Raw genomic sequence first — 9096 nt, 5'->3', positions numbered from 1 at the left:
AAGTAAGAGTGGGGATTTTTCTCTTGTTTCAGAACTCAGCTAAGTCAAGTTCAGCTGGAATTTAGCAACACTGAACATCAAGAATCAACTGTATGTGGGTTCCAACAGGGATTATAGGACACAATGCATTATGAAACTCAATTTTATATTACTTACAATCAAAATTTTTGTGAGTCTTAATTCTACCTTGAAAGATTCTGGAACCATCTGTCTGGAAAACCCTTCTTTGGTCCTCTGAATATCTAAATTTTGGCATGTTTTTCCAGTTTAGCCTTGTCAACATTAAGTAAATAATTTATCAGTCCAGGGGAAGATGTAATGGTAGAAGAATAAACACCGTAATACAGTTTATAGTAGGGATGCTTTTAAAGCATACAGCTGTGTGTAGGGCTTTTTCAGTGACCACATATAAATCACCCCTAGAAACGACAATCCACAAGCATTGGAGACAAAAGGATATGTGGGAAGAACCCTCTTACCAAGCCCCCTTGCTTAGCACACTCTAGAACTGATCTCCACTACACACAGCAGGCTAGCATCTGAATAGTATTTGTTCATATCCTCATCTTTCTAAAGTATCTTGGCTATAATATCTGAGGGGATTGTAAAATCAGGAAGAATAAATAGACTTGAAAACATTCATTAGAAATATCAAGTATAAATAGTAAGTATGACAGTGCCTCATGAGGCATAGAAGACAACATTGTTAAGCATAGATACACGTTAGTGGCCTGTGAGATATGTCAGACATAAGTGTTAAACAAAGATGGGGATAGACAGTGCAAAAGACTTAAATAAATGCCCTACTAAATATTAACGAGACATGAGATACCAAAGAAAATATTCCTGAGAAACTGAGTTTTTGCTAGATGTCAGATTGCTCTCACTAAGGGTGACATTTGTAGATAGAATCCACAGCTTCTCAGAAAGCAAACAGAAATATTGCAGCTTGCTCCTGTGTTTCTTCAAAAACCTCACAATCTATTGGATCTGACCCTTTTCACATTTCTGAGTCCCTTGGTCACCTTCAGTTCTGTCTTTGTGATCATAAAAGACAGAGAAAAAATAAGTCATAGAAGCATTATGTGAACTCTCACAGTGTGGTCCTGCTAACCTTCCATCCTGTCTTAATCCACCCTCTGCATTCATCTTGATATCAGTCTGGTTTATACTGGCTCAATGCACTTAAATAATTTTAGTTTACTCTGTGCATTGTTCTGCTCTGTGGCTTCAGGAATAATTCACATAATTATACACTTGGAGGCTAACTTTCCATAGAGGTCATTTCCCTGTGCTACACCTATGCTTTCCAACTATCAACTCAACCTTGTTGCCCTTGTGTAGGGGCAGTAGGTGTCTAGTGATTCCTGCAAGCTCCAGATACTCCTTCCAAATGCCATGCATTTGAGGCCTCTCAATCTCTCAAAACCCAAGCCACAGAGTATCTCCCCAGATAGGAGACTTTCTTTTGAGGAGCACAACTTTTCTTATCTTACCTTTCTATCTCCCATGTTTTGATGCTTTTGTTGTGAGGCTTCCATTTATTTGCGCTCTCTCTCTCTCTCTCTCTCTCTCTCTCTCTCTCTCTCTCTCTCTCTCAGCTTATTTTATAATTATAAAACTATTAGTAGAATTACATTATTAGCTCTATAATGAAGTAACACAACAAAAAGTGAAGATTTATCTTTGTTCTATATTTCAAACAATGTCATTTATTATATATAAGTAGTTTATCTGAAGGAAATGCATGAACTCAAAATAGGGAAGCCACAGAAAGCAAGTGATTCTGGAATACAAAACTTTCTAAATAAACCTCAATTGAGAAAATATTTTTCCTCTGTTTGGAAAAAGAAAATTACAATAGTATGTTGACTGGTTTTATTTATTTATTTATTTTTAATGTTGTGGATATGTACTACTGAACACTAGCCATAGAACAGCAGTTCCCAACCAGTGGGTCATGGCCCTTTAGTGGGTAGAACAGATATTTTGTATATCAGAGACATATATTATGATTCATAACAACAGCAAGATTACAATTAAGAAGTAGCAACAAAAATAATTTTATGGTTGGGGGATCATCACGGAATGAGGAACTGTACTAATGCCTCAGCATTGGGAAGCTTGAGAACCACTGGCTTAGAAATGCTCTGCTGGATCATCCTTCTGGTCCACATTTTCAACTGCTTCCTTGACTGATTGACATGCATGCTCCCACATATCACAGACTTACCTGCCTCCCAGGAAGACTGCTCTAACTAAGGACACAGGTGAATCCCTTGCCCCAGTACCCAAACCATCTGGGACCCTGAAGTGTCCAGGAGATGTGGGATCTGTCTCACCCTGTCAGATCCCCAGCACCCTTCTGGTCCCATCTCAAACTGTACCATGGCAGCTCAGCTTACACACTCTCCCACCCCACAGCTCTGCCTATCTCCCAGGAGGACCACTCTAACTAAGGATGCAGGAGGCCTGCTCTAAACAAAGTTACAGGAAGCCTGCTCCAACCAAAGACACAGCACTGACTGATTCCCAATAAGCCTGTTCTAATCCAGGACACATGGCTCCATGTATCTTGGGGAAGGCCTGTTCCAATCCAAGACATCCGGACCAGTTAATACCAGAGATAACCAGATGGTAAATGCAAGCATAAGAACATAATCAACAGAAGCCAATGCAATTTAGCACCATCAGAACCCAGATCTACTACATCGAGCCCTGGATACACTAACACACCTGAAGAGCAAGATTCTGACCTTAAATCCTATCTCAAAAAGATGATTGAAGCCTTCATGGACCCTTAGAGATATACAGGAAACACACACACACAAAACAAAACAAAATAAAGCAAAACAAAACAAAAAACAGGAAGAGGAAGAAGTTCTTAAAGAGGAAAAAAATGAATGCCTTAAGGAAATACAGAAAAATATAATCAAGCACATGAGGGAAATGAACAAAAAGACCTAAAAAGGTAAATAGAAGCAATAAAGAATCACAAATGGAGGCAACATATAGGAGATGCAAAACATAGGAAAGAGAACAGGAACTACAGATGCAAGCTTCACCAACACAATACAATAGATGGAAGAGAGAATCTCAGGTGTGGAAAATACCATAGAAGATATTGATACATTGGTTAAAGAAAATCCCAAGTATAAAAAGTTTATAACCCAAAACATCTAGGAAATTTGGGACACAATGAAAAGACCAAACCTAAGACTAACAGGAAGGTAAAAAGGTGAAGATTCCAAGTTCAAACAGCCAGAAAACATCAACAAATCATGGGAGAAAACTTCTCTAACCTAAAGAAAGACTGGTCCAAAAAAAAAAAATCCTCCCACCATATAATAAACACTAAATGTATAGAACAAAGAAAGAATTTTAAAAGCTGTAAGGAAAAAAATGCCACGTAACATATAAAGGCAAACCTATCAGAAACACACCTGACTTCCCAACAGAAATGCTAAAAGCCAGAAAATTGTGGACCCTAAGAGACCAGAGATGTCAGCTCAGACTACTATACCCAGTAAATCTCTCAATAATCATAGGTGGAAAAACAAAGATAATCTATGACAAAACCAAACTTAAATGATATTTTTCTACTAATCCAGCCCTACAGAGGATACTAGAATTAAAACTCCAACACAAGGAAGGTAACTATACCCAAGAAAGCACAAGAAATTAATCATCTCACAACAAACCCAAAAGGAGAGAAACACACGTGTGTGTGCACACACAGTACAAACTCTAACTACAAAATAATGGGAACTAAAAATCATTGGTCATTAATATCTCTCAACATCAATGGGTTCAGTTCCCCAATAAAAAGACACAGGCTAACAGACCTGATCCATCATTCTGCTGCACACTAGAAACACACCTCAGCAACAAAGATAGATGCTAACTCAGGCTAAAGGTAAAAAAGTTTTTCAAGCAAACAGTCCCAAGAAACAAGTTGGAGTAGCCATTATAATATCCAAGAAAGTAGACTTTCTACCAACCTTAATCATCAGGGAAATGCAAACCAAAAAGACCTTGAGATTCCACCTCATACCAATCAGAATGGCTAAGACCAAAAACTCAAGCAACAGCACATGCTGGCAAGGATGTAGAGAAAGGGAAAAACTACTCCATTACCAGTGGGACTGCAAACTTGTACAACTACTCTGGAAATCAATTTAACAGTTCTCAGAAAATTGGAAATAGTTCTACCTGAAAACCCAGCTATACCAGTCCTGGGCATATACCCAAAAGATGCTTCACCATATTACAAAGACACTTGTCAATTATATTCATAGCAGCCTTATTCATAATATGCAGAAACTGGAAGTAACCCATATTTCCCACAAACAAAGAATGGATACAGAAAATGTGGTTCATTTACACAATGGAATACTATTCAGCTATTAAAAACAACAATATGATGAATTTTACAGGCAAATGGATGGAATTAGAAAATACCCTGAGTGAGGTAACTCAGACCCAGAAAGACATACATGACATGTACTCACTAAGTGGCTATTAGCCAAAAAGTACAGAATACCTATGATACACCCCACAAACCCTAAGAAGTTAAACAAGAAGGAAGGGCCAAGTGAGGATGTTTAAATCTCACTTAGATGGAGGAACAAAATAATCATGGGAGACAGAAGGAGAAGGGGATCTTGGTGGGAAAGAAGAGTGGGAGGGGAAAGAATCAGGCATGGGGGAGACAGAAGAGAGGCCTAAAGGGTCAGGAGAATGAATGGAAATATGCAGCTACCAGAGGTGGACAGTGGGGAGAACCTCTAGAATGTCCCAGAGACCTGGGATGGAAGAGGCTCCCAGAACTCAATGTGGGTGGCCTTAGCAAAAATGACCAACAGTGGAGATATGGAACCTGAATAGACCACTCCCAATAATCAGACTGGACCCCAGTGGAGGAATGGGGGCATCAACCCACCTACAAAATTCTCAATATAAAATTTTTTCTGTCTAAAAGAAAAATGGAACTGAGGTTGGAGGAATGGATGACCAGTGACCTGCCCAACTTGGGATCCATCTCATGGATAGTTATCAGTCCCTGACACTATTACTGATGCTGTTTTGCTTGTAGACAGGAGCTTAACATGGCTGTCCTCCAAGGAACTCTACCAGCAGCTTTCTGAGACAGATGCAGATATAGTCAAGCATTGGACTGAGGTCAGGGACTCCGATGGAAGAGTTAGGGGAAGGAATGAAAGATCTGAAGAGGAGGGCAACCCCATAGGAAGACCAACAATGTCAACTAACCAGGACCCCTGGGGCTCCCAGAGACTAAGCCACCAACAAAAGAACATACACAGACTAGTTAAGTCCCCAGGCACATATGTAGTAGAGGACTGCCATGCCTGGCCTCAGAGGGAGAGGATGTGTCTAATTCTATAGAGACTTGAAGCCTCAGAGAAGGGGATGGGGAGACACTTTCTCAGATGAAAACGGAAGTGGGAATGGGGGAAGAACTCTGCAAGGGAGGATGGGGGGGGGTAACATTTGGGATGTAAATTAATTAAGTAAGTAATTAAGTTATAAAATTAAAACTCAAATTAAAAAAAAAAAGAACTAGTCTCCTGATCTGAACAATAAGTGGAATTGTACAAGGTACTTCCTGCGTACACAAATTAAGTTGATTCTAACATGAAATAAACTTAGATCCCAAACCCTTGCCTCTTTACTGGCAGTTTACTACTTCTATCATAAATAATTCTGTTTTGTTAGACAATGTATTCATCACTCAAATCCCTTTTCCATAAATATCATTTGTTTGTATTTTCATGATAACAGAAAAATTAGATGAAACAGAATAAGTCAATTCAGTGACCAAGGTTAATTTGTACACTAAGTCTAGTAAGCATTAAAAAAAGAGACATCACTTAATATCAAAACTATCTTAAATTTTTATAAAATATAAAGTGACCATAAAAGTAGTTAAAATGCTGTTGGTTCTTAGTACTATTCAAAGTAATCTTAAGATATATTTTTGATGTTCACTGGAACTCCTTAAGAAATAAGTATTATATTTCTAGTTGTATGATTACAAAACACCTTAGTCTATCTATACATTGGTTTCTTCATCACATGAAAATTAAAATAAGAAATGTTTTATATGGTGACTGAAATATTTAACATTACAGTTGTATCTGAGGTGCCTAGCCTAAAAGTCTGGCAATTAATCATTTGCCTTTCTTCATTTGGACCTTATTCAAGAGTTCTTTGATATTTTTTCTATGACAGTTCAACCTTTAGAAAGTAATGACGTTGGGACTAAAGGGATGGTTCTGTAATTAGTCATACATTTCCTTCAGATAAACTACTTGTATATAACAAATGATACTGATTGAAATATAGAACAAAGATAATTACTTGTTACCTTCATAGAGGATCCAGGGTTTGTTCCCAGCACTCACATAGTGGTTCACAACCATTTGTAACTCCAGTTCCAGGGAATTCTGTTCCCTCTGCTGTACTCCCTGGGTACTTCATGCACTTGGTGAATATACATGCAGGCAAAAACACTCATACACATAAAATACAATAAGTAAGTGTAAAAAGATAAGTAATAATGTTTAAAAAAACACACACCCACCACTTATAAAAACTCTAGACTATGTCACTATTTAAAATAATAAAAATACCTTAAATTAGATGTTACAAAAACTTTTTGCACCTCAGGCATTCTGCAATATACTTTATCTATATGATCTTCTTAATACTTCAAACAACCCAACAAGCCTATAATATATAACATATAGTAATGAAGACTTAACATGAGTAATTGCTTTTCCATGAGAAAAATCTAGAGAATAAAGTCAGATCATAATTCAATGGGTTCATCAAGTTTGTCTATGAAGTCCCAATGTTAATATTATGTTTTGTGCCCTTTTGTCAAAACTTCTAAAAACATTTCTCCTTTCTATAGTTAACTTTTTATTTCTATTTATATTAACAACACTAAGTTTTTATAGTAAAGAAGGATAACTGGGGCTTGCATGCTAGGAACTCTACCATCAGTGTAGACTTGACTCTCCACAGCTGTTCACCAAAGAAGAGGGAGATGGAAACCTTAAGAAGAAAATCCCATCAGAAAGAACCAAGACAAGAGGTGCCTACTATAACAGTGGGGCCTTGGAGTGGTATGGAAATCAAAAGTTTCTTCTGCAGTTAGTAAAAGGAAATGCTCTAGGGAACAATCATAAATGAATTTCTAGGTTGTGGAGTTTTTGGAATGAGTCAAATTGGTTCTGTTGTCCCCCCGGGAAACTGTTCTGATCTGTCCTTAGGTCAGTGACCTACCTACTTTCACACAACTGCAGCATTTCAATCATGGTAGTTAAGCATTTAAAGACAAATCTCTTTTTAATTTTCCTCAAAATGTGTTTAATAGCCCTCATTCATCAAGGAGAAATTGAGTACTGTGCAAAAGACTTATTGCAAGGCTGGGAAGCTGGTAAAAAGTGCTGTTGTGCAAATATAGGGTCCTGAGTTCAGATCCCAAACATCCAGGCAAAAGCCTATTATACAATGAGTGTCAGTAACCACAGAGCTTGGAAGGTAGAGACAGGCATATCCTGGAGTCTCAGTAGGCAACTCATCTTGCCTTGAAGTTGTGTGCTCTGGGTTTAGTGAGAGATGCTAGCTCAAGACAAAAACAAACAGAAAATAGTCGGAGCACATCTAGAGGAAAGCACCCACCCTCCACATGTTCATGAACAGATGAGCTCATCTGGGATTATGGACATTTATGTATAACAGGTGCAACACACACAGTCTAACTGGCAATATATCAGGATTAAAAAAAATAATTTGTCAACAACTGATCAATGAAAAGATAGAACTGTTTCTTGAATAAGTTAATCTTCTTTACCTAGTCAATGCTTCCTTTGTGCTTCTCAGTACAGTGCTGTAACTTTATCCATAGGGTGTTCTATGGATTATTCTTTAGTCAGAAAGTGAAAAAAACTATAAAGTTATAAAGCTGAACTACATACTCTTTAACTGAAAACAAATGAACACTTTCTCTCTCCCCCACTCCCCCTCTCTTTTCTACTTTGTCTCCCTCTCCCTTTCCTCTCTGTCTTGAAGAAGTCTCACTGTATAGTTCAGACTATACTATAAGTTTCCCTTTTAGCTTGTCAACCAAAACTATATCTACTTGGTGACAAGACAGAATTGAGTAAGGTGTTTTTTTTTTTTTTTTTTTTTTTTTTTTTTTTTTTTTTTTTTTTTTTTTTTTTTTTTTGCCCAGGAGCTTGGCCCAATAATCTGATTATCCTATCTTCTGTCATACATTTAAAAAATTTTTTATTATAGCCAATTCATAGTTTTAGAGGTCTAACCATGTTCCTCTTTTCTTGTGATGACTATGTAATAATTTTGACTCATCTTCAAAAGTGATAGTTATCCCTTAAGCCTTCATAAAATACTATCATTAATTGTTTATTTCTTTGAACCAAAATCTCACTTCAATATCCTTTGTTGGGGTGATAAGTGCACACTTGGCTTTATTGGCTTCATTCTTAGCTTATCAATGAAAATTCACTCATCAGATCTTCTTAGAAGGATATTCACTTAAGATAATGATACATCAAGAAAGAAAGAGCATGACTATAAGAAAGAAATGTTTCAGTCTTCTCCCTGGGCTCTGAAGTCAGGGCAAAAACAAAACTGCTAAGCTTGCTGGAGAACTGCCAAAATATAGTGTCCTCTGTGGGTAGTGAAGATTAGTCAAGGCCCTGATCTCAAGTGACATTTCCATTTATCTATCTGGCTCTTTCCCAGGTCTTGATCTGGCTACTACTCACACTGTACTTGATGACAAGACGTGAATCAAATAAGACACTCTTTGAGCAGGAGCTTGGCCCAATACTCACTTTTCCTGAGTTTCCCAGAGCTGCATACATAGGATATAAATAACAGAAGATTCTGGACTTGATTATTGCACAAATGTATTATGAAACATTTTTAAGCTTCTGGAGCATAGCATTCATCACACAAGCATGTACAAAGACCTTTAGTAGCCTTTCCTAATAGAATCAGGTATCGAATATTTTTTTTCAGAATATGCTAGAACTTACTAGA

This window comes from Mus caroli, chromosome 12 (genome assembly GCF_900094665.2).
Source record: "Mus caroli chromosome 12, CAROLI_EIJ_v1.1, whole genome shotgun sequence".
NCBI classification, from domain to species: domain Eukaryota; kingdom Metazoa; phylum Chordata; class Mammalia; order Rodentia; family Muridae; genus Mus; species Mus caroli.
This window is presented reverse-complemented; position numbering follows the sequence as displayed.